At 41.0% G+C, this 26,810-nt stretch overlaps 3 non-coding genes across 3 annotated transcripts; all 3 read left to right on the top strand.

The window, feature by feature from the left end:
* Positions 1-14,630: 14,630 nt before the first annotated feature.
* Positions 14,631-14,702, top strand: trnaa-cgc (transfer RNA alanine (anticodon CGC)). Its single transcript has one exon. It is a non-coding gene; the product is annotated as a tRNA-Ala (tRNA).
* A 1,313-nt stretch (positions 14,703-16,015) lies between these two features.
* On the top strand, positions 16,016-16,088 carry trnak-uuu (transfer RNA lysine (anticodon UUU)). The gene has a single exon. It is a non-coding gene; the product is annotated as a tRNA-Lys (tRNA).
* Positions 16,089-18,646: 2,558 nt separating this feature from the next.
* On the top strand, positions 18,647-18,718 carry trnat-cgu (transfer RNA threonine (anticodon CGU)). The gene has a single exon. It is a non-coding gene; the product is annotated as a tRNA-Thr (tRNA).
* The last annotated feature ends 8,092 nt before the right edge of the window (positions 18,719-26,810 follow it).

The raw sequence follows: 26,810 nt of genomic DNA, 5'->3' as shown, positions 1-26,810 counted from the left end.
TGATGGGTAACAGTTGGATATCTGGGAGAATTATTCGTCCCACTGGCGTCTGTGAATTCCGCTCTGTAAATGGTGCTTCCTGGGGGGAGATAGACGGCGGGAACAGCATCAACAAATTCCTGCGCGGTAGTGAGCGGAGAGGCCGGGATGGAGTGTCCTGAGGCGGTTTGTGCTCTGCGGGGGGCAGAGCTTCCGCCAGGCATTGCAACCTGCGCGGCGGGGAGAGGCACTTTTCGGGAGACAGCTGCTCAACTGTTTGACTGCTGGAAAATACTGTCTCCTTCCTCTGCATTTTCAGGAGTGTCTCTAGCCTCCCAATCCTCCCCAGTAATGCGTCGTACTGCTCCCACTGCTGCCGAAAAGTCTCCACACAGGTGTTGCTTCTACAGGTTGGCACCCTGGCCAGTGGCCGAGAGCAGAGACCCACGGCCTGTGGCAAAATAACATAATTCATGTAAGAAATAAAGTCACACAGTAGTATTCATCAGTCGCGGAACAGAAGTCAAAATAAACTTTTCTTTTTTTCCGTCTTACCGCTTTCTTTTTTACTGTCCTGGTGGTAGATTTCGAAGATCGTTTCGCCCGTGCGGTGTTTTCTTGAAGAACAGGCTACGAAGAAATAATTATAATTGAATTTAAAATTCAAAACGGCAATAATACCTTGTAATATGCGCTGTAATCGCGTATTTCAGATGAAGTCTGCTGTATTTGCTTACCCTTCACTCTTTGGAAGCTGGGGCGGCAGAAGCACCCCGTCTCTTCCCGTAAAAGGTCTTGGTCTCCATATTGTACTATGGTCGCTGTAGTGCAGGTTCGCAGTTTTTTTTTTGTGATGGGAGCTCACCCAATCCCTTGGTGTATTTATGCTATATTCACATGTATGGCTAGAGTGTTCATTGTCTTCCAATGAAAAGCGGGTGCCTTTTGCCGAAGTCGGGAGACATTAGAGGCTTGCCACACCCGGACTGTTAAACCACCGCATTAGCACGTCAAAGCCCATTGAGGACCCTGGCGCAATAGTTGTTTTGTCCCTTGATTTACTGATGTGCATTAATTAAATCTTGTCAGTCAGGTCTTTTTTTCTCTATTTGAATTGTCGTTTACACATGCACGACTTTAAAAGCTAGCAAGACAGGTTTCGATTCACATTAGCTGGCGAGCCTTGTTAACAAAAAAACGAATAATAATGTAACATGCCACTGTTTGTTCATGAACAAAGTTATACTGAGATTTCCTTAGATACGCAATTAAAAAATAAATAAAAATTTGAATCCCCTGCGGAACACATTCCATAAGAATCAGCGGTTTTACAGTACATATCGCCTTTAAAGGTGGCTTCTCAAAACGCTTTACAGGATAAAAACAACCAGAACAGCAACAACAACAATATTGTATTTCATTGCACTTTGAAAACCAAGTAATAACTTAACTATACGTGCAAACGTTTCATATGTTGCTGTTGTGAATGCCTGTGGAGTGTATCTTATTTGCCTTGAGTCCTGGTTATCTCTCTCCCCTTTCCCCCCTCTCTCCCTCAATTCAATTCAATTCAAGGTGTTTTATTTGCATGACAGATGGGTACAATCAGTGTTGGGTATGTATATTTTGATATTTACACCCGGCGCGGCACCGAGGGAGCGTCTGCATTTATAACTTTGTTTTTAAAATTAGTCAAGCAATATGAAGCATCTCCTTTTACTTTTAAGTCCCTTAAATACATTGAGCACAGCTTTCTCACCACTTAAGATTGCTTTTTGATACCATCCTTACAAAAAGCAGAAACTTTCCGATGACTCACAGTACAAGTGGAAAGATTACAGATTTTAATAGTATTTTATAGTACTAAACTAGCGCTTCGCTAGGCAAATAAGATACACTCCACAGGCATTCACAACAGCAGCATATGAAACGTTTGTACGTATAGTTAAGTTATTACTTGGTTTTCAAAGTGCAATGAAATACAATATTGTTGTTGTTGCTGTTCTGGTTGTTTTTATCCTGTAAAGCGTTTTGAGAAGCCACCTTTAAAGGCGATATGTACTGTAAAACCGCTGATTCTTATGGAATGTGTTCCGCAGGGGATTCAAATTTTTATTTAAAAGTAAAATCACCTTTAAAATTGGTAGTACCTTTTTTAGTACTATATTTTTGTATTATATTCCCTATTAATCAAACTCTAAGAGTATGTATCGGCTTGTCAGTCAGGTCTTTTTTCTCTATTTCAATTGTCGTTTACACATGCACGACTTTAAAAGCTAGCAAGACAGGTTTCAATTCACATTAGCTGGCGAGCCTTGTTAACAAAAAAACTAATAATAATGTAACATGCCACTGTTTGTTCATGAACAAAGTTATACTGAGATTTCCTTAGACAGCGATTAAAAAATAAACGTTTCATATGTTGCTGTTGTGAATGCCTGTGGAGTGTATCTTATTAAGCTCTAAATTGCATTTTGAGCGCGGTTTTTGACTTTTTTTAAATTGCATTTTGGGCGCGGACAGCACATACAAGGGTTAATGAACTGCGCCAAGAAATTTAAAATAGTATTCTTTAGGTGTGAGGGTAGGAGTGGACCACAGCAGGCATAATCAGCAAACCAGGAAAACAAAGAACAGGACAGGTGAAATGTGTATCCAGAAAGCGAATGATCAGAAAAAGGAAATGGTGTTACGCCCAGGTTTTCGACCCAATTGTTTTAACTTGCTAATGCATCAGACACATTTCCTGGTGTATTGTGTTTTAAATAAAATAGGAGTGTCTTTCCCTGGCATTAGCTCATCGGTATGGTGTAAGTTTTATCTGTACCATACCATACAGTATATAGGTACAGAATTCAAGCTGCACCACTGTATCGCTTTGGTAAGGGGACGGACAATGACTAAAATCACGAAGACTCTCTCACACCAAATAATGAAGATGAAAAGAAACGGGAAGTCAACACGGGACATTGTACAGCAGTTGGCTTCGATGGACATCTTCGTTTCTGAAAGCACAGTGAGACGGCATTATAAAGGGAAGAGGAGGCAAAGAGAATCTAAACCAAGGACGATTCAAAGGTAAATAAATTTCTAAAAATACCTTTCTTGCATGTAAATACAACTACGCACATTATTTTTAAAGCTAACTACTGATCTCTTTTTTTTTCCAAGTCTTATTGTGCGAGCTGTCGACAAACTGACTGATGAAAATGATGAACTACCGGCGATGCAAGTCCAAAGACGGCTATGGGCTGACCTCGGTGCGAACATTAGCCCGACATCGATAAGAAGAGTACGCAGGAGGCTTGGATGGAGATACAGAAAAACCAACACATGCCCCATGATAAGGCAAAAAAACAAAGAGGAAAGACTCAAGCAAGCGCTCCAATGGATTGAACAGGGGGAGGCATTTCAGGATGTTCTTTTCACCGACGAAACAACAGTGGCTCTGGAACAGTTTTCAACAATGGCATTTTGCAAAAAGGGGAGATATGTGGACAAGCCAAAGCCCAAACATCCACTGAAGGTTCACGTCTGGGGGGGTATATCTAGAAGAGGCCCGGGACCACTTCTTATTTTCAAAGGAATTATGGACCGTGTATTCTTCGAGGAAGTTGTGGTCACACAGCATGCTGCCCCATATATCAGGGAGCAGTTTGGATCAAGGCACCGTCTCTTTCAAGACAACGATCCGAAACAAACAGCAGCAAGGGCGAGGCTTATAGCAGAAGGAGTGAACTGGGTGAAAACTCCAGCCGAATCCCCAGATCTAAATCCGATAGAGATGGTTTGGCATTCGTTGAAAGACTACGTTCGGAAAACTGCTAAGCCCGTCACAAAGCAGGAACTGATCGATGCAATCTGTAAATTCTGGGAGGAAGAACTGACCGAACAAAATTGTAAACATTTTATTAACAGGCTGTTTCGTGTTCTTCCTAGGATTGTTGACCGGGGCGGGGGACATTCGGGAATGTAAGTCTGAGAAAGACAGTCTCACGTTTGTGGACAGTCTGTCCACAAACAAAACATTCCTGTTAGACAAGAGGAATTGAAAAAAAACAAATTTTGTCAAATAATTTTTTTGAATCCCCGGCGGAACACATTCCATGAGAATCAGCGCTTTACTTCGCGCTTTACAACCCTTACTTCGTGCGACTGGAAAAGAATTAGTGATCGGATCAACGAAATGCTTCGTAGAAGGAGGCGCTCTTTTCCTCTAGTCTAACAGTCTGTCCACAAACAAAACATTCCTGTTTGACAAGAGGAATTGAAAAAAAACTATTTTGTCAATGGAAACCGGTGTGTGTGTCTCTCTCTGCTGGATGTCCCTCTCACTCTCTGCTGAATGAATAAAAGCATTTTATTAAAAACGCGTTTGTGTTTGTCTGGTATTTACTTTGGTCCCTTTTAACTGTTTTTCGATCTACTGTATTGCTTTGAGATGCCACTTTTAAAGGTGATATATAAAATAAAGTTTTTTATTATTGTTATAGAGAAACATGATTAGATTTTCCTTGCTTCAGAAAAAAAGATCTAAAGTCCTACACATAACTTTCTTTTTTCGATGTATTTAAAGCAGTGAACTACTGTAGGTGTAACATAACATTCAGAAATACAATCGAGAATAGTTTTGTGGTGTTTGTTTAGATGAAACGTTCCTAAAACGTATAACGTAACAAAATTAAAGACGATTAAAATCTGTAATCTTTCCACTTGTACTGTATGTCATCGGAAAGTTTCTGCTTTGTGTAAGGATGGTATCAAAAAGCAATCTTAAGTGGTGAGTAGCTGTGCTCAATGTATTTATGGGACTTAAAAGTAAAAGGAGATGCTTCATATTGCTTGACTAATTTTAAAAACGAAGTTATAAATGCAGACGCTCCCTCGGTACTAGTATTTTAGTACTTAGTACTAAAGTACTAAGTATTTATTTTAGTACTAAAAATAAGATACACTCTACAGACATTCACAACGGTGACTGTCAGAAGATAGGACACAGCGGCTCAGGCACCTGCTGAATGGAAAAGGGGCACTTTAATGTTCTGTATGGCTAATACTAAAGCCAATACTAATATTCAATACTTTAATATTCTTTTCTGTATGTTTAACAATAGTGGGTACTGGCCTTATTCGTCCCTGCTCCCGTTGTTAGGTGTTAATGTGTTGTTAAGTGTGAATTTGTACCTGTTTCCCTGAGGTCTGGCTTTTTTTCTGGAAAACCATAACTCTGGTCTTGTCCAGATTGACTGTCGGCGCCCAGGTCTGACAGTGCTGCTCCAGCAGCGCCAGGTTCTGGCGCAGCCTCTGTTCTGTGGGCGACAGCGGGACCAGGTCGTCTGCAAAGAGCAGGAACTCGATTTCCATAATTAATGCAGATCAGTAAATCAAGGGACAAAACAATTATTGCGCCCGGCTCCTCAATGGGGTTTGACGTGCTAATGCGTTGGTTTAACAGTCCGGGTGTGGCAAGCCTCTAATGTCTCCCGACTTCGGCAAGAGGCACCCGCCTTTCATTGGAAGACAATGAACATTCTAGCCGTACATGTGAATATAGCATAAATACACAAAGGGATTGGGTGAGCTCCCATCACAAAAAAAACTGCGAACCTGCACTACAGCGACCACAGTACAGTATGGAGACCAAGACCTTTTACGGGAAGAGACGGGGTGCTTCTGCCGCCCCAGCTTCCAAAGAGCGAAGGGTAAGCAAATACAGCAGACTTCATCTGAAATACGCGATTACAGCGCATATTACAAGGTATTATTGCCGTTTTGAATTTTAAATTCAATTATAATTATTTCTTCGTAGCCTGTTCTTCAAGAAAACACCGCACGGGCGAAACGATCTTCGAAATCTACCACCAGGACAGTAAAAAAGAAAGCGGTAAGACGGAAAAAAAGAAAAGTTTATTTTGACTTCTGTTCCGCGACTGATGAATACTACTGTGTGACTTTATTTCTTACATGAATTATGTTATTTTGCCACAGGCCGTGGGTCTCTGCTCTCGGCCACTGGCCAGGGTGCCAACCTGTAGAAGCAGCACCTGTATGGAGACATTTCGGCAGCAGCGGGAGCATTACGATGCATTACTGGGGAGGATTGGGAGGCTAGAGTTCCAGCAGTCAAACAGTTGAGCAGCTGTCTCCCGAAAAGTGCCTCTCCCCGCCGCGCAGGCTGCAATGCCTGGCGGAAGCTCTGCCCACCGCAGAGCACACACCGCCTCAGGACACTCCATCCCGGCCTCTCAGTTCACCACCGCGCAGGAATCTGTTGATGCTGTCCCTGCCGGCTAGCTCCCCCCAGGAAGCACAGCGGAATTCACAGATGCCAGTGGGACGAATAATTCTCCCAGATGTCCAACTGCTACCCATCACCCAGGAGATGGAGGGGGGGTTGTACTTGCAGTGCATCGGCATAGACGGGAAAGCAAGAGCCGACCGCTACGCCGCCCTCGTGTTTCGAAATCTTGTGACTTGTGAAATTTACTGGGGGTGGACCACGTCTGTAAATTTCGATGGGTCCAGAGGATAAAGTGCCTTGCCTTGTAATCTCCGGGAAACCATTATTACGATGGTGAATCGGAGATTTTCAACCCTTGCTGCGTACGACTGGAAAAGAATTCGTGATTGTATCAACGAAATGCTTCGTAGGAGGAGGCGGTCTTTTCCTCTTGTCTAACAGTCTGTCCACAAACAAAACATTCCTGTTAGACAAGAGGAATTGAAAAAAAACAATTTTGTCAATGAAAACCGGTGTGTGTGTCTCTCCCTGCTGGATGTCCCTCTCACAAACTGCTGAATGAATAAAATAATTTTATTGAAAACGAGTTTGCGATTGTCTGGTCTTTAAATTCTTGAGATACGTGATTCCATATTATATTCCCTTTTAATCAAATTCTAAAAGTATGCTTGTTGACTCTGGTATCGCGTTAGTTAAAGACTTCGATGCTTAAAATGTTTAGGGAGAAATGGAATACTGGTGTGTATGTTTTCTTTAAAGTACCGAGACCAGCCATATACTGTATGTTTAAGTTCCAAAATTAATATCGTTTATGGGCTTCACACGCGTTGCAGTATGCTCAGGCACTAAGTAAAAGGAGATGCTTCGTATTGCTTGACTAATTTTAAAAACTAAGTTATAAATGCAGACACTCCCTCGATGCGCTGCTCTGGTGTGTCGGCTCCTACACAGTGCCTGTCTGCCGTAAGCGTTACAATATACTAAATACTAAATACTAAAGCCAATACTGGCTCAATGGGCTTTGACGTGCTCATGCGTTGGTTTAACAGTCCGGGTGTGGCAGGCTTCCAATGTCAACTCGACTCGATTGGAAGACAATTAATGTATTTTAGCCCTAAATGAATTAATAGCAAACATGGTTTACATAAAATACATTTTTCCAAGAAAGTTTATAATAATACGATCTATAGTTGAAATCTGAGCCTACTTTAAAAATAAAGGAAAAGCATTTTCAGAGAGCAATCACGCTGTGTTTATGTAGAAAAAGTGATTAGGTTTATGAGCAATCTAATTACCTATTCGCTTAAAACGCTATATAAAATAAAGTTTATTTAGAGATGAATGATCAGTGTCACAGTTTAAGTAATGTGAGTCAGGAAACTAACACAGCGCCACCGGATTTAATAACGCAATAAAAACGCTATAAAATAATGTGACACAGTACAGCACAGTACAATAATACTGACCATGACTTTAGAAGCATAAATTACCTTACACTCAATTTAAACACAAGCTGTCTTTCTGTATGAACCTCTAAGCTGGTTCATACAGAAAATGTAGAAATGCATTAGCCTGATTATGATTAAAAAACACATAATTAAACACGCGTTTGCGATTTAAATCAGAACACGATTTAAATCAATATAAATGTTTATATTGTAACGCATACTGTCCAGCCTCCATTTCTCTATAAAAATTTACTGTTGCACACACACACACAATAGAAGCAGGAACCGCTGTCAGAAGGGAAGATATGTTCAAAATATCGCAAATATCGATCATGTTGCGATATTTTGAAATATAAAAGTCAATTGATTGTCCATAATATCGCTTACCTATTTTTTCGAAGAAATGTTTGTTAAAATAAAAGTCCAGCACCAGCTGGATTCGAACACACAACCTGCCAGTTGGTAGTCACACACCTAGACCAGTAGGCTACAAGACAGCTCGCATGACCAGGCAGGCGAAACAGCCCTACACAGCCCTGCCACAGTACACGGATATAATCATACCGTTATTAAATTCTTTAGATACGCGATTCCATATTATATTCCCTTTTAATCAAATTCTAAAAGTATGCTTGTTGACTCCGGTATCACATTAGTTAAAGACTTCGAAGCTTACAATGTTTAGGGAGAAATGGAATACTGGTGTGTATTTTTTTCTTTAAAGTACCAAGACCAGCTATATACTGTATGTTTACATTCCAAAATTAATATCGTTTATGGCCTTCACACGCGTTACAGTATGCTCCTATTCTTTTTATGCTCAGCTATTAAGATTTCCCTTCAGTGGTAAAATTCAATATCTACAACGGGCACAGTAAAGACGTTTACAGTAAGTCTTTCTACGACAGACCAATGGACCACGAGTGCCCCTGTCGGTCAACCAATCACGCACCGCGGTACCCCGTGTCATTATACCTGCGGTACGTGTCTGTACCGCTCACTTTGAATGGCTGCATCTGTACATTACCTTTGCCTACTGCCTTCTCTCTCTCACACCTGAAGAACGCTCCACGACCGAAACATTGTTTTCTCTCTTCTTTTTTTCAGCATGGAATAAACCTATTACTTGTTCCTTAACAACTGGAAACAATATCTTCGGTCTTTCCAGAGCTGTAAGTAGTCATTCCAAGTTTATTAACTTGTCTCTGTGCTTGTATGTACTCTTCAATAGCCACTTATGTTATTTACAACAGCTATTTTAAAAAAGTAAATTTGCATTCTTTTGGACTTCTTTCTAAAGAATTGGCACATTTGGCAGAGCGGTGGCTCTGTGGCTAAGGATCTGCACCTGTGGCTGGAAGGTTGCTGGTTTACATCCCACGGTCGGCAGAGGAATCCTACTCCATTGGGCTCCTGAACAAGGCCCTTAACCCCAACTGCTCCAGGGGTGCCGTATAAATGGCTGACCCTGTGCTCTGACCCCCAGCTACTCTCCCTGTATGTGTATCTCAAGGAGAGCAAGCTGGGGTATGCAAAATAGGAATTCCTAATGCAAGAAATTGTATATGGTCAATACAGTGATCATATCTTATTGGCACATGGTATTCTCCAAGGAACAAGTAATAGGTTTATTCCATGCTGAAAAGAGAAGAAGAAAACGCAATGTTTTGACCATGGAGACTTCTTCAGTTATGATTTGATTTTTTACAATCATACCCACACAAACTTTGCAATTTTTAAAAATCTTGCAAACACAACCCAGATATGTTGACTTAAAAAAAAACAAAAACAATTTGGGGGTATTTTTTTTAAGAAACACATACTTCTTTTCTAGTTTTTTTATGTGGCTTTGACTGTCAGAAATCCTCAGTGAAAAGGTATGCAGATCCTGTGCAGATGCAGGAGCAAGTAGTTATTGAGACAGGTGAACAATCCAGAACGTCAGGTGAGATTGTTAGGTGAAAGGTAGATTGAAATACTTGAAGTACAGAGAGAAACAAACAATCCAAATCGGAAGGTGAGGTCCAAGGTCCAGAGGCAAAAGGGAGTTCAGTAACCAGTAAGCGATATTCAGAGTAAATGCGAGGTAGAGCTCTCAAAGAGAAGACTCAATACCGAGTAGCGGGAAGCGGGTTTGGATGGTTAAAACAATGCTGCTTGCCGCACAGTAGAGCATGTACTGGTGGATTAACACATGTTATTATTAACCCACTGCTGGTACTGGTTAGTTCTTTTGTGAGTTGATCTCCCCGGTCTGGTGGTTGTGACATTGACAGAATGCTGTTTTGTGATTGATGCTATATCAAAATATAGGGTCCCTCAAAAATTAAACACAGAAATAAAAACATTTAATGGACTTGTACATCTGTTGCACTCCTACACTCTTAACATCCATTGGGAGTTGAATTTCAATTATGTTTCCACTTCATTCAGATGTGTTCCCTATTTTTCAGATTGTTGGCAATGCCACATGTTAAAGGAGGACAGAGGAGTAGGAGGCCAGAGCTGTGGTCAAGGGCTGGTGGAGTAGGGAGTGAGATCAAAGAATTTCTGAAGTTTTCTAAGATAGAAAAAAAAATTAGGTGGCATGACAATATGTGGTCAACACTGTCAAACAGAGTCCTTGGAGAGGATTACTCCAGCAACAGGAAATGGTTATCAGTGATTTGGCATGAAGATAGAAAAAAAGTAAGAATCCAAGTGCTTAGGGCGCAGAAGGAGGTGAGTATTGGTAAGGATTCCAAACCAGATGACAGTACACAATCTATAGTCCATATTTCAAGTCAAAGTGAGGGACATAGTTTGGAAGGCAACACAGAGCTCAGAAGTTCATCAGAAGATACAGAAGAGGCATGGGCTGCACACGGCAGCACAGACAGTGGTGACATGTTAGAAGGAGAAAAAATCTGTGTAGAATCAGAAAAAAATCCTGAAGAGCACAGTGAATATTCCCAGGGGGCAAGCTCGTCTGGGACGTCACCTCAGGATAAAAGGGGATTAAGAAAGATTATGTCTGTGCCTAAAACTTTCCAAGTATGTCTGAAGGCTGAACAATGGAGAATAATACCACCTTTAAAAGGTACATCTAAACTAAGATGATCATGGACCCATATCTTATATAGAGAGTTCAGGAAGATAAATCCTTGCTGCCCAATGGCCTTCAAATACCAATACATCAGGAAAAAGAACAGCAGAAAAAAAACTTTCTTATAATTAAAGCAGTCTGTACTTTCAGTTCCTACCTTCAGTACCTTCAGTTCAGTACTTTCAGTTCCTGTAATGTAAAATACACAATGACAACAAGACACAAACCAATGGGCAATGATGACATCACAATTGATGTTGTACGAGTAGGGCAAATACAACACAGTGAAAGGGAAACAATTTCGACAGGCACCTCAGCCTTATCGTTGAAAGATTGCCCGTGCCCTCACAAAAGGAATCAGCAATGTGTACTACAGGAACCTGAGCAGAACACCGCTTGCTGAAATTGCAGCAGCCAATTTATCTAGGGCTCACAAGCAAGTATTAAACTTGCTCGGCAAGTTCGGCATTTAATTTATTCTGCGGAAACATCGTATCGGAATGAACTGCCCGAGATAAAAGAGTAATTGCGGCTTCAGATCGTTTTACAGAGCATTGCGTTGTTCTGTTCATGCTGACTACACGCTTTAAATTTGTCGTTTACTGCAAGCGTTGCTTTTCCAGGTTTTTCTGAAATTCCTCGCATTTGAGCCAGCGCTAAAATATTTCATTCCCGTCGCTGAATACATCGTGGAAACGGTATTTGCAACGGAATGCTGTCACACATGAAACCTCTTTGTTATTCGGTTCTGAAGTTTGAAAATGAAAATAAAACGGGGGTCACTTCATAGGCTTGAAAGAAGTCCAAGCAGCATAAAAACCCGCGAATTCTCACAAATTGCATTGTGCTGCACCTTTCTTCTGCTGCTGTTATAAATAAGCCTTAAACATTTGAATGCATACCTTACTGCTGCTAATCACATTCACGTGTTTACAAAGCTTTTTTCTGTCCGTTATGTTTCTGCTAAGCAGTTTCTCCGTTTCCCTCGTACTGTGATTGTCAGTGAGCACAACAAGACTGAAACAGTGTAAAGGCAGGTAAAAAAGACAGGGTAAAACGCCTGACTGTCGGGAGTGGGATTTGAACCCGTGCCTCTATTTGGAGAGCGAAACACAAAGCTTAAAAGACACGAAGCTGTGAATTTGCTGTTTTAAACCGCTCGACTATCCTGAAAAAAATGTGTGCTGATTGCACCAGTCGCATCCGATTTTTCGTAACTTTAGGACGATAGATACGACTGGACTAACACAATTTGTGGCGTTAAGCATGACATGGAAAACGGTACCGGAGCATTCGGGTCCGGACTACCAGACTCAGAAACAGTTTTTATCCCCGCACTATCAAACTATTAAACTCCCAGCCTCTCTCACTCTCTCCTCACCTCTCACCTATGATCTGAACCTCACAGTGCCTTCTTTCTTACCAAAAACCCAAACACACATTGAAAATCTACCTCTCCCATACATGTCAAAAGCTCACTCCCCATCATTTCTATCCCTTTATTTCATTCTTTTGATGCGTGTTTTTGCACATAACCTGTTACCTTTTTGTTGTTTTGCACACTGCCTGTTGTTGTTTTTTGCACATCAGCTGTTGTCTCTGCCTTTCTTTTGTTATACAATTGTATTGTTGTTGTGTTTTTTTCTTTGTACTACTTATGTCCGAGAGCTAGCTAAATAGCATTTCGTTATACCATATACATGCGTATGAGTATAATGACAATAAACTTGAACTTGAACTTGACTTAGTCTTGCAGGCAGTATATTATTTTATATTATTTTATTTACTCATTTAAAAAAACACGGTCTTTTCGTTCCTAAGTCAGATTCTTAGTGCTTTAGTTACTTCCAACCTGGACTGACAGCTCACCGGATCTGTTTGTGATCAGACCATGGAGTGGGCGGCTGTACCAAGCGCACGTTCCTTCCCAATGCTGAGGCGATCATTCGGAAGATGGGTGTGAAGAGAGGCAAGCTTTGTTGACTAAGGATTAAGGCAGGATATGCACTAATCACTGGCAACAGTTATGTTCTCTTACTATTGAGACTCCCACATTGCTAGTTTTTTTGAAGACTTTGAAACAGGCACAGGTGGGGTTTGAAACCACAGCCTTCGGTTTACGAGACCAACACCTTACCACTTGGCCATGGTACCTTTAAGCGAATATAGGAATAATGTTGTTCAAATTATTTTTTTTCTGAATCTGGTTTACATCGCCTGGAGGCAGCAACAACAATAAAAGGGATACTTAACAAGGAGATACGCTGTAGCAGTGCGACTCCAACAGATGCTCCTGAAGAGGCTCAAGGTTTAAGCCAGCTCCTTAGAGCGCTCGGCCGTGTTACTTTCAACAGCGGCTCTTCAGCTCTTGTTTGACCTAGTGGTTTTATAACGTGTGGAAACGACCGCAACTTCGTTTTCTGAGATGCTTTCTCTCACGTGGTGAAATCTCGACCTCTTTGGCATCTCTGGCTTTTGTTCTTCTGTAGAGCAGGCTTTCACACCTCTGCTTATAGTGCCCTTGAAGTCATTTTATTTTTACAGGAAGACGCATTCCCTAACGATCTCTCCTGTTTTAGAAATGTTTCATAAGGCGTGTTTGATTCAACGGACAAACAGTATACTAATTGTACAATGCAGATCTATGCGGCATTCGTACTGTCTTTGACTGGGATTCTGAAATACTTCTTGAAAAGGTATTCAGATTTTCTTGAACCTATAATAAAAACACAGACCTGAAACTCCCTAGCTTTCAATCTCTGATGTTGCTGTCCTTAAACTCGGACGTGATGTTCTGCAGACGTGCAGTGTGCCTTTACTCTCGTTGTTTTCAAAACGACCTCCGTTGTCGGGCGCAGTTAAACTGGAACTGGCCTGACTGCACAGGAAAGTACGGAATGATAAAATGTTTCTACGGCTCAAAATGTCCCCTTAGACCCTCGTCATGTCTCTGTGAGGAACGGGCAGGTAGAGAGGTTTAACAGATGCTCATGATGTTTCACACGGGTGTTACCTGTTGTAGTGTTTCAAAAGATGTGTTAGCGGACCACAGATTATCTTGAAAAGATTTGGGTTTGCACTGGCTGGGATTCAAACCTGACTCAATTATTTGGAAGGCACCTGTACCACCAACGCACTTCCGAGAAGCACCTGCAAATAATCACACTCCTCTCTCTCACCTACAAAGTTATGGAGACACAGACGTCCAATGAAAGCTCAAGGCTCCACTCAAGGCTTTATTCTCTCAAGGCTCCACTCTTTTGTTGTGATGTCATTTTAATTAATATTAGCTTTGATAAGGTGTCATTTTTGCCTCTAAAAAGGTAAAGTCTGCTCCTTTCTTCCTGGTATAGAAAGAACGTGTTCCATCTTTGTTTAAAAACACAACTAAAAGTAAATTATTCAGCTCTACCGCCTGTGTGCATTGACAAGACACCTCAAAAGGACATATTAAATAAGAACACGTTCCTTCCTGTTACCATTCCTGTGGTTGGGGCGTCGTTTCACCCTTTTACATTAAATCATCAGCACTGCTGTTTTTCTATGCATAGTTTAATCAAGAGCACTTAAAAGATGCAAAAAGCTTACAAATAAAATAGAATTGAAAGACAGTCGAGTAACGAGGTAGAAAAAAAGCACTCCCCCGTCTGGGAATCAACCACCATCGCCCATGTAACTGGATACAAAAATAACAGATTAATTTGTGCCCAGTCTCTTGAAGCTTCGATGCCATTATTTTTCCTTCCTTATTTCTTCATTCCTATGAATTTACTCTGTAGTAGAAGAAACGCGAAAGTGGGAAACTGCAGGCATTCTTCGTGAGTGGTGTGATCAGTGAGCATTTGCACATCTACTCTGTTCCATACACTTTGTCATCGGGGATGTAGCTCAGTGGTAGAGTGCATGCTTCGCATGTATGAGGTCCCGGGTTCGGTCCCTGGCATCTCCAGGTGCTTTATGTTATAGTACTCACATCGCAATCTTCTGTTGAGTGAGAACTCTTTGCTCCTGTTCAGAGAGAGCCAGGTTTACAAAATTAAATGCAGGCACACTCGACGTGCTGCAGAGTTGCGCTGCTGTTTTAAATGTACCTCATTTAGTTCTGTTAAATCCTAAATTATTTGAACTAATAATTTAGTTCAAATTCAGGAAATCCAGAGATTGCTTCACACTTGGCGTGGCTGTTGTAGAAAACACCTGTTGAATCTCACCCGGGATTTCCTGAGAGATCATTCAGCGAGCGAATCCTCCTTCTGAACTCCGCACTAAACTGAAAGCTTCCTGAACTCCTCACTCCGTGTCCTGTACTGTTGCTGTCGTGTAGATGTGTAGAAGCACAGCCATAAACACACTTTGAACTTTTTCCGTTTGTTAAGGAAAATGCAAAAGAGCATGACAAGTATTGATCGTATAAAATAGCCATGACACAACTCGAGAAAGTACTGAAGGACTACACATCGACTTTTGATGATTACAAGAGATTCAAGAAACACAATCGTCCGCAGCTGGGTTTGGATCCTGAACTCTAGAGTTAAAAGAACATAAGCGACGGATATGACCTATAAACTCTCTGAATTGTCTTATAGTTTATGAAATAAAACAATTTCTTAATAAAATCTAACTGTTGATAGACGATTTATTGAATTTTAACAAAATCACAATTACAAACTTTTTCGGTTAAACTGTTATTCACATACTCTAACGTAAATAAACGTTAGTGTCTTCCGGTGTGTGAGCCAATTTCTCCAACAAATATTTGTTGGTCTGTCGGGAGGCTGTGCAAGGTGTTAAGAAATAGAATTTCGAAAAGACAGGCTCCCTAAGCTTAACATCAAGGCTGTTTTCTCTACAGAAATGCTCTTTAAATTTCAGCACTGTTGCAACTCCCTTTATAAAGGGTGTGCACACGTATACAACCAAGGCATTGAAAGTTTTTTTTTATTATTGTTCCAAAAAATGTTCCATTTGTTTTCTTTTTAATGTTGTTGATTAAAAGATTTTATTAAATGTGAAAAAAATCTGAATGTGAAAAAAGGTCAAAATGCTATTGAAAAAAATCAGTAATGTGAGGAAAGATGGATTGTGGTAGCCCCTTAACTACCCATGTCATGCTGTATTTCTCACTCATTCTACTGGGAGTGGTGCCGTCGCTTCTGGATAAAGTCTGTCAGTGGTCATTCCAGACGGGTCAGGTATGACTGCTCTTCGGCACAAGAGACACGTGAATTCCGAGGATCCCGACAGTGTTGGCTGTCTTGCAGAGCCCGGATAGCTTAGTCGGTAGAGCATCAGACGTTTAATCTGAGGGCCCAGGGTTCAAGTCCCTGTTCGGGCGGCTGTGCCGTTTTTAATTCTATTGTGAATGTCATTCTAAATAGTCTTTTATCTTTCACTCTTCTTGCTGTACTGTGGTTATTTTAAATGTCCATTACTTGTATTTACAGTAGTGTGTTTCATTTCACAAACCGAAAATGTTCAAGTAGATCTTGTCACTCTACTCCACGTAATCATCTAAATTAAATCACAGTAGAGTACAGAACACGCAGTGAGGAGCTCACACAGTGAGTACTCTTGAATACGACAAGAGGAAAGGCACACTGCACATCTGCAGAACATCACGTCCGAGTTTACAGTGACAGCAGAGGTTGGAAGCGACGTAGTTTTTTAATACTCGCTCGCTGAAGATCTCTCAAGAAACCTCGGTGGAGATTTAACGGGTGTCTAATAATCACGTTCAAAAAGATGACGATAAGTTTTTTTTAACAAGGTAGCCTTAATGGCAACACGGTGTGAGTAGATCTTAAAGCAGCTGCAGACAGAGTACCCGTAATGGCACCACAGTGGTTTGAGTTCGGCTTTTCTTATTTCTTCTGCAGAACCAGTGGAATCGGAATATACTGATCCGCATAAGAAGCGCTTTCGGGTTCTGATCATTTTTATTGAGCGCTGCTCTAAGTACCACAGGCAAGATGGCTGGTGGTCTAAGGCGTTGCGTTCAGGTCGCAGTTAACCCTGGAGACGTTTGTTAAAATCTCACTTCTAATAAAGAGGTCTTTCTCGTTAGAGTAGAAACGATAGAAGCCTTAAGCGGGAAAAAAATCACAACATCTCGCATTTCACGTGTTTAATGTTGACTGTCTCAGTGGTTGCCTCGGTGATTGATGGCTCTTCTCCCTCGGAGGGTGACGGCAAACTTCTTCAGAGAGGGAGTCTCCCACGCACGGCTTTTCTTTATCAAGAGCTGAGACAACAGAAACAGACTTCAAACTGACATGAATTACTTCTTGAGCGTTTATGACCGTCTTTAAAAGCTGAGAGTAGGTGAAAAAGTCTTTGGAAATGAGGAAATGACTGCTGACAGTAAACAGAGCTGACGCTCAGCTGCAGACGAGCGCTCCTCGTTAGTATAGTGCTGAGTACCCCCACTTGTTGCGCGGGAGACTGGGGTACGTTTCTGTGACAGGGCGCTGGTTTAATTTTTTAACAACCTGACTTCACTTAAAAAGTGTGTACTGTGTACTACGTTTCGGACTAGTTAGTGCGGTAGAATATGGAGATCATCTCCAGCTTTGAGCTCAACTGCAACAAGAAGTCATGCTAAATGTAGTATAGTGAGTAGACATCGCCAGACAACAGAACGAGAGAGTAGAAGGCAGGAATATATAGTGTAAGGACGTGATCTGTGTAGTTAATAAAATAGTTAAAATAATATAAAAACGTCTCTTTATTAAGAGAGATGAGTGCTTGACGGACTCAAAGCGAGTCCAGTGCAGATTTTAGTTCTCTTGCTAGTAGAAACGAACTTCTTAATTTTCGGACTTTTCGTTTAGCTTGCGCCATGGAAGATATGGTAGCCGCGCCGAGAAGCTTTGCTTATGCCCAGCTTTTTCCATCGCTTCTACTGAACCTCGGAGCCCCGGAGTTGTATACGGAATACAAGATATGGATGGAGTCGTACAGATTTTTTTTAAATAGCCAGTGGATCTACAGAAGCTCAGGATGCCGTGAGACGTGCTACATTACTGCACTGTATCGGGGCTCCCGTGCAGCGGATTTTCGCCAACCTCCCTGGAGAAAAAAACTGTAGCTGCTTTAGACGCTTCCTTTACACCGCGGAGAAATGTGGTTTTGGAACGGCATAAATTTAGGCAGAGAACTTAGTCTCAGGACGAATCTGTTGATGCTTTTGTGACTGCACTAAGAGAACTGGCTAAATTTTGTGACTTTGGAGTATTGGAAACTGACATGTTAAGAGATCAACTTGTGGAAAAATGTGCACATAAGAGACTATAAATTGCTGCAGGAGGAAGGGCTGACTTTAGAAAGAGCTCTTACAGTCGCTAGAATTCATGAAGCAGCTCAAGCAGAATCAAGAATGCTTTCTGACCACAGTGACAAAGTGACACTGAACGGGGCGCTCGCTCAAACTTTACAAACAATAGCCCAACAGCAGGACGCAGTCATGCAAGAGATATTGAAGAACAGGGGACGGCTGACATTACATGTTACAGTTGCAGACTAATAACGCACAAAGCAGATGAATGCGGAGCGTGAACAGCAAAATGTCTACACTGCAAGAAAACAGGACATTATGCACACGTCTGCAGAACATCACGTCCGAGTTTAAGGACAGCAACATCAGAGATTGGAAGCTAGGGAGTTTCAGGTCTGTCTTTTTATTATAGGTTCAAGAAAGACTGAATACCTTTGCAAGAAGTATTTCAGAATCCCACTCAAATCCAGTACGAAATCTGCACATGTCTGCAGAACATCACGTCCGAGTTTAAGGACAAGTATCCCTTTTATTGTTGCTGCCTCCGGTTTACATTTGGCGATGTAAACCGGATTCAGAAAAAAATAATTTGAACAACCTTATTCGCATGCGTATGCGAAGGCGCGGTGGCCAAGTGGTAAGGCGTCGGTCTCGTAAACCGAAGAGCGTGGGTTCAAGCCTCACCCGTGCCTGTTTCATTTGTCACCGCTTTCCTTTAGTTTCAAAGTCTTAAAAAAACTCGCAATGTAGGGATCTCAATAGTAAGAGAGCATAACTGTCGCCAGTGATTAGTATTCTTGCATATCCTACCTTGTTTTTTAGTCGACAAAGCTTATCTCTCTTCACACCCATCTTCCGAATGATCGCCTCAGCATTGGGAAGGAACGTGCGCTTGGTACAGCCCCCGACTCCATGGTCTGATCACAAACAGATCTGGTGAGCTGTCAGTCCAGGTTGGAAGTAACGTTCGAAAGCACTAAAAATCTGACTTAGGAACGAGAAGACCGTGTTTTTTTATACGAGTAAACGATAAAATAATATACTGCCTGCAAGACTATGTCAAGTTCAAGTTCAAGTTTATTGTCATTATACTCATACACAGGTATATGGTATAACGAAATGCTATTTAGCTAGCTCTCGGACATAAGTAGTACAAAGAAAAAAACACAACAACAATACAATTGTATAACAAAAGAAAGACAGAGACAACAGCCGATGTGCAAAAAACAACAACAGGCAGTGTGCAAAACAACAAAAATGTAACAGGTTATGTGCAAAAACATCCATCAAAAGAATGAAATAAAGGGATAGAAATGATGGGGAGTGAGCTTTTGACATGTATGGTAGAGGTAGATTTTCAATGTGTGTTTGGGTTTTTGGTAAGAAAGAAGGCACTGTGAGGTTCAGATCATAGGTGAGAGGTGAGGAGAGAGTGAGAGAGGCTGGGAGTTTAATAGTTTGACAGTGTGGGGGTAAAATTATTTTCGAGTCTGGTAGTCCGGACCCGAATGCTCCGGTAACGTTTTCTATGTCATGCTAAACGCCACAAATTGTGTTCGTTCAGTCGTATCTATCGCCCTAAAGTTACGGAAAATCGCATGCGACTGGTGCAATTAGCACACATTTTTTCAGGATAGTCGAGCAGTTTAAAATAGCAAATTCACAGTTTCTTATAAGCTTTGTGTTTCGCTCTCCAAATAGAGGCACGGGTTCAAATCCCACTCCCGATAATCAGGCGTTTTACCCTGTCTTTTTTACCTGCCTTTACACTGTTTCAGTCTTGTTGTGCTCGCTGACAATCACAGTACGAGGAAAACGGAGAAACTGCTTAGCAAAAACATAACGGACAGAAAAAAGCTTCGTAAACACGTGAATGTGATTAGCAGCAGTAAGGTATGCATTCAAATGTTTAAGGCTGATTTATAAAAGCAGCAGAAGAAAGGTGCAGCCTTTGTGAGAATTCGCGGGTTTTTATGCTGCTTGGACTTCTTTCAAGCATATGAGGTGACCCCCGTTTTATTTTCATTTTCAAACTTCAGAACCGAATAACAAAGACGTTTCATGAGTGACAGCATTCCGTTCCAAATACCGTTTCCACGATGTATTCAGCGACGGGAATGAAATATTTTAGTGCTGGCTCAAATGCGAGGAATTTCAGAAAAACCTGGAAAAGCAACGCTTGCAGTAAACGACAAATTTAAAGCGTGTAGTCAGCATGAACAGAACAACGCAATGCTCTGTAAAAACGATCTGAAGCCGCAATTACTCTTTTATCTCGGGCAGTTCATTCCCATACGATGTTTCCGCAGAATAAATGAAATGCCGAACTCCAAACATGTTGTTGACATTATTATTACTCCTGCTACTGTAGTTTTAAGCTTTAATCAGAGGGTATGTAATGTTGTAAAGGGGCTGGACTACTATTTTCAGTCCAAATTCCATTATGTGAATTTATGCTTTTTTAATATAAGCATTAACAATACAATGCGTGCTCAAAAACCGTTACTTATTAGCTTAAGAAGCGGCAGTGTTTTGACAAACTGTGGTATTCGAACAGTAAATGCTGAAGTGTTTAATACTTGCTTGTGAGCAGATCTCCCTTGATTTAGACAAACTCTTGTTCGGCCGATGATTTCAGATCAAAATCTGAATCAAGTGGAAAGAAAGCTGAATTACGCTGGGTACTGGGTATCACTGTTACGCCATCAGGTCATGCTAGGAGGATTGGGGGGATGAAATTGACACAGAGGGACCCAATGTGGGGGCTGAACCCACAGTTTTGAGATTAAGAGATTCTTGCTCTATGGACTGCGCCTATATAACTCTTGTGCTACAGCAGTAATGTTTCTGGGTGTGGATGAACATGACATAATAGACTGACAGCAGGAACACGTGGCCCACAGGCAGTGACAGTATCGCTATATTTGGCTGCAGTATATTGTGTTGAGAGCAGCAATAACTTTCCTGCAGAGATGGGAGTGCCTTTAATAAAGCTCTTTCAATCAGACAGAATAACAGGAACTGACCTAAAGTTTCGGCTGTGGACCCATCTCCACATGGGGGAAAGAGACAGTAAAATAGCGATGAAGAAACAGAAAGATTTGTGCTCGCTGCAAAGTAGGAAAGAGGTGGTCAGACACATAAAACAGCTTGGTGATAATTTGCAGCGACAGTTTTATGTTATTTAGTACACGGATTTCTCTTCATGTTCCTTAAGATGTGTAATTTGTATGTTGGTTGTATGAGAACAGTTTCTTCTCAAGTCCTGTCAATTGACAGTGGAGAGCTAGCTGGTGCACATCTTCAAGAAGACTCTCTTTAAGGCAATTACAATTTTCTCGAACAAATCTGTGTCATATTTTTTTTAAATAGTTTAGCTAATGAGCAACGAGAATATAAATGAATTCTCCCAACCTCCATTCGAAGATAAAACTCCATGTGCGAGACTAAGTTTCCTTGAAGCTACTTATGTTCGTCATTATTGGACATTCCCGGTGATATTGACTAAGGAGCTCAATTTTGACGTGTCGTAGTTCAACATGTGCAAAACACTCGTATCCCCTGCAAATATCGGCAAGGTCAGTGATATTCTCAACAATTTGTGTTGCAGACCCTGGGAGGCACGCTCAAAATAATCATCTTTCCCAGTACTTCAGAGTCATATTTAGATCACTTTACTGCAATTTTATTTGATTGATAGGAGATGTGAAGCCATCGAGCCTGTACTGCGCTTTCACATTGAAATTGAAGCCATTTCTCCTGCTTTCTCTCAGTGTCCGGGCTGCAATTGCGTGTAAAGGAGGCGACTTGAAAATGAAACGTGTAATCACCTTACAGAGGGTCTTCACGACGGGGTGCGTCAGCTAGTTCTCCATTATTGTCAGTTTACTGGACTTCTGAAGAAACTTATCTACAACGAAGATACAAACTGCACAGTTTAAGGCACATGAGAGAAATCTGTTTGCTGATTGACTCAAAAAATGTCGATACAAATAATCTGCCAGGCTGATTTACTTGTCCGACCACCTCCCTCCGTCCCCCTTTGCTGTTAGCACAATTCTTTCAGTTTCTTTTCTTGTATTTTCCTTGCTATTTTAGTGTTCCCCATGTATAGATGGATCCACAACCGAAACCGTTTTCACCCTGTGTTTCTGCATACCTCGCACAGTTCCAGTGGCACAATCGGTCAGCGTGCGGTACTTATACAGTAGTGCACAGCGGAGTCATGCCGAGGTTGTGAGTTCAAGCCTCACCTAGTGTCTTTAGCTACTGAAAGCAACTGTTAAGTTTAGATACTATCAGGTATCTGATGAAGATAAATGAACATCAAACGAAGAAGTAAAGGTTTACTTCGAGTCACAATCAAATAAGGCTCCGCAGCTGAAACATTGTGTTTCCTTCTCTTTTCAGCATGGAATAAACCTTGACTTTTTCCTTTGAAGCCCATGCATGCTGACGCAGCTCCCTACTTAAATTACCATCAGCTGTGTATTTCCAGCTGACCTCTACACAAATATATGAGAGAGGTCTACTGAGACGAGAGGAGCACTGAAGACATGAAAAAGCTCTCGCATTAGACTCTGTGTTTTTGTTGTTTCCCAGATTTGTTTTTAATGTTCTTTTTCTTTTGAAGTTGTTGCGTTTGGTTTTTTTTTCGTAGTTGTTAGACAACTACCGGGATTTACCTAGGTTCCTGGAAGACTTCTTGTTTTGTGTTTGTTGTATTTTCGGGTTACAACAACTGTTTTTTTCTATTGATAGGACCCCACGCATTACTATGGGAGTAGTTAACATTAGTTCTTACATTGTACAGTACCTGAAATTACCACATAAACTACTACTCTGTTTCCTTTTTTTTTGACAGGCACAAGTGAAGTTTGTTTTTCCTTGCTGCTGATTGGTAGCTACAATGGGTCAATTGCAATAAACTTATATACAATAAACTCCGCTGAAATTTGTCAGCAACTCTGTACTAAACCTGTTCTCAATTGCAACAAACCTTAAATAACAGCTGCTGCCCGTTAGATGTTACTGCATTAGGAGTCTAGCTTAAACCACCTCTTCATAGGTTTTAAGCAACTCAGTAGCGGACTAAGCAGAACAATTGATCACATTAGAACCGTCTTGAATGTAATGGAAATAATGGACTCATTAAGTAACAAGGTTATGCACCACTTGCTTGAAAATTATTATTATATTTAACTAAAATTGCTTTCCAGACACCACAAATATTCACAATGAATGTTATCATTACACGTATTTATTAATAAAAGTGTTATTTATTAATAATTAAGTTCCATGTATATCTTTATTAGTAGCTGTATTACAAGTAATGCATATACAGTCTTTATTATAGTTAGTTTAGTTATCCTGGGGAGGGAAGAGAATGGAAATTAAGGAAATAAACATTTAAAGGGCTTTCAACTCTTCAATGTGTTCTGTCATAGCTGTGTGTTGTCATATCTGGGTGTTAATTTAGTATATTTGTTGTATTATTTATTGTGATTTGACAGTAAACTTGTGTTTCTCAGGAGAAAGCAGTAATATTTTTTTTTTAGTTTTTTGAGGGTACAGAAAATTGTATTGTACGGCCAAATGTAAGGTTACATTAAGAAACCCTTATTGTTACCTTTTGCAACGTTATTTATTTATGACGGTTCTTCAGAATAGTGTCCCTTACGTATCTGTGACTGTGGTCCAACAATAACGGTGCTGAAATAGCCGGAATGTGTGGGAAGAAGATGGAGATGGAACAGGAGGCTTATTCAGTCGATAGAAAGGTTGTGTAGGACTGAACACACTACGGTTATGGTATTGGGTTTAAGAGCATTACGATCCTACAGTCTCCTGATCCGTAATCAGATGCGTTATCCAATGCACCACTGGCCCTTGTACCGCATTCCTCAAGTGCACCACTGTGAGCTTGCGCCGCTACAATAATACATCGCCCCAGTCCAAATTTTCTCAATTAGGTGCACGTTTTCTATGTGTATTTAGTTAATAAGTCTTTCATTTTGTCTGTTTTAAAAATTGCATCTCTTTAAAACAGACAAACGAGTTTATGTGTCGCGCTGAAATTCACACATGAGGGAATTCAAACGAAAGAAATCACAGAAAAGATATCGCGCTTAAAAAGAAATCCAGAGTGGAGATGCTGGTGATAGAAAACGATGCATGAGATGCTTTACCTCTGAACTAAACTCGGCTCTTTAATTGTGTTAGGAAGAGTGAATAGCCAACAGTGTACATTTTAAAAATCAAAGCAAGACAATGAGACACGAAGAGAATTCGGAACACGAGCCTCTCCTTCATTGTTTAATGAGCTTTTAATGAACGCCTAAGTGAAAGACAAATTGACTATTTTCACTTTGTGATTAAAAAACACTTTTATCACACGTTAAGCACTCCTGATGGTGTCGAATAGTTCTCTTTTCTACCCTCATCATTTGAGGATCCCCAGCTAAAATATCTTTTTAAACTACAGCAAAATTGCAATATTTTGAATACTTTTTAAGTTTACATAGTCACATTCCCGGTGATATTGACTTAGGCGCTCAACTATTAACTTCTTGTAGTTTGACTTGTGCCAAAAAATTGAAATCTCTGCAACTATCAGGATGCTTAAGGACATCCAAAGAAACCCCATCACATTTAGGCGAGACAGTGTTGAGGTCGGATTAATTTGAAATGCGTCTCTGGGGACTTTTGATTTACCAACGTTATGTTTAACTGAAGGATACGCTGACTGACTGTGCCATAGAAACTAACGCACATCACCTTTCTTCTACATTCACAGGTTTTTGGCTAAAGACAAAAAAATCTTTTTCGTTTCCTTGCCAGCTGGCAGTAATTCCTCTGCACTGACAAAATAGATGAGTATTTTATCTTTTGCAATTTGTATGGATTTTTTTAAAAACAAGTTGCTCCAAAAATTAAATGAACACTTCCATTAAATTTAATGTAGAAGCATGTTGCTGTCCATAATGATAAACTGTGTGGCAAGACAGGCATCACTGGGACTCAACCCCAGGATCTCCTGTTTACTAGGCAGGCACTTTAACCAACTAAGCCACAGCATTCTCGCATCCTAGTGTTAATCCTGCATCAGCAGGGTCAGCTTGTCGGCACGCCCGTCTCCATTTGGTGGTTTGAGCTGACGTTGCCATGACGTTGCCATTAAATGCGACCGAGAATACTCCAACCAGAGACCTAAGCCATGGCATTGGCATCAAATATCCCTTTTACAGCCACTTGGACACATCTCAATTGCTCTGAGACACCTGCATTCAGTGTGCGCTGAGCCTGCTCGCTGAGCAAAGTGACGAGAAATGGCTTATGTCAAAGGAGTTCAATATGCTTTTTATGTTCAATGGGCTGTCCACTACAGCTAACACTGAAGCGCAGCACAGGCTCTGTGGTTTGACATCTCACAAGGTAAATGTTGAAATTGTAGGTGGAAGAGGAAAATTACCCTTGAGTATGGGGAAAGAGCCAACTCATGTCCGGAGGGGGATAAAGTGTGTATGGAGGTGGCCTAGTGGTTAAAGCACTCTCCTCTTAGTACATGATACTCTGCACAAGTAGGTTCGAACCCCATCCTCCTCGAGGAAGGGCTTTGACACACTTTGACCTTTTTAAACTTGGTGTGCTTTCATTTCGTTTCTTCGCTCCTGTACTACAGCAGTAATATTTCTATAGGTGTATGATCATGGTAGGCTGACAGCAGGAACATGTGGCCCACAAACAGTGACAATATCAGAGGTGCCTGCAGTGTGTTGGTTTGTGAGCAATGATAAAATAACTTGACATGGATGCAGGTGTGCCTGCATTAATACAGCTCCATTGAGAGGAAAAAGTAACACAAGAACCAACTTAAATTCAACAGCACGTTTCTGCAGCTGAAAACGGAACCTACTCCACGTGATGATTGAGCTCACAACCTTGGTATGACTCCACTACAAAAGCACCACAACCTGACCAATTGCGCTACTGGAGCAGCACAGCACAGTAGCACATTTTCCTCAGTGCACTCGAACAGTGCTTCTTCCCTAGCCTACCAGCTTCAAGACTTTTTAAAATCGATCAAAGATTCATCGGAAAAGGTTTGTCGATGGGTCAGGTGGGAATCACACCCGGATTCACTGCTTGCAAGGCAGCTATGTTCATCATTATACCCAGGACTGGCGCCAGGGGAATGATCTGTAGTGGGGGGTCTGAAATCCTGAAGGGGGCAGTGATATTTTGGTTTAAACGGAGCCGTTGCAACCATCCAAGTGAATTCTCGTAAGCATGCCACTGATTAGTATTTCATGTTAGAAGATAACGACAAGCAATCTGGTATTTAGTGATAAAGAACAGTTCCACGTTCATCAGAACTCACATGATTATTTTTGCCAGGAGCATCAGCCATATGTGTTCTTTTTCTCAACAACATCAACGGTAACGAGGATCTGAATCATTAAGAAATCATTGTAAAACCAACAGAAAGTACAAACTTCTATAACTACAGTCCTAGTTATATAACGATTGTAAGTATAAGGATAAACTACTGCAAGCCATTGGTCCACCTGAGCAAATAAGGTCATAATAATGTTGACACCCCAAAACATAGACACTATGTAACGTGCTGTTCCTGGATGGATAGCCCCCTGCACATCAAACAGTCTGATGTAGTAACTGTGAATTCTGGGTTAGTATAGTTAGTTATCTGACCATTGACAAAGTACAACTATTTTTTACGGCTCAAGTTAAGTAAGTGAAAGTGTTCAAAAACTTTTTATCCAA

Source organism: Lepisosteus oculatus, chromosome 14 (genome assembly GCF_040954835.1).
Source record: "Lepisosteus oculatus isolate fLepOcu1 chromosome 14, fLepOcu1.hap2, whole genome shotgun sequence".
In the NCBI taxonomy this organism is placed as follows: domain Eukaryota; kingdom Metazoa; phylum Chordata; class Actinopteri; order Semionotiformes; family Lepisosteidae; genus Lepisosteus; species Lepisosteus oculatus.
Note: the sequence above shows the minus strand (reverse complement) of the source record. Positions and strands in the feature narration are given on the sequence as shown.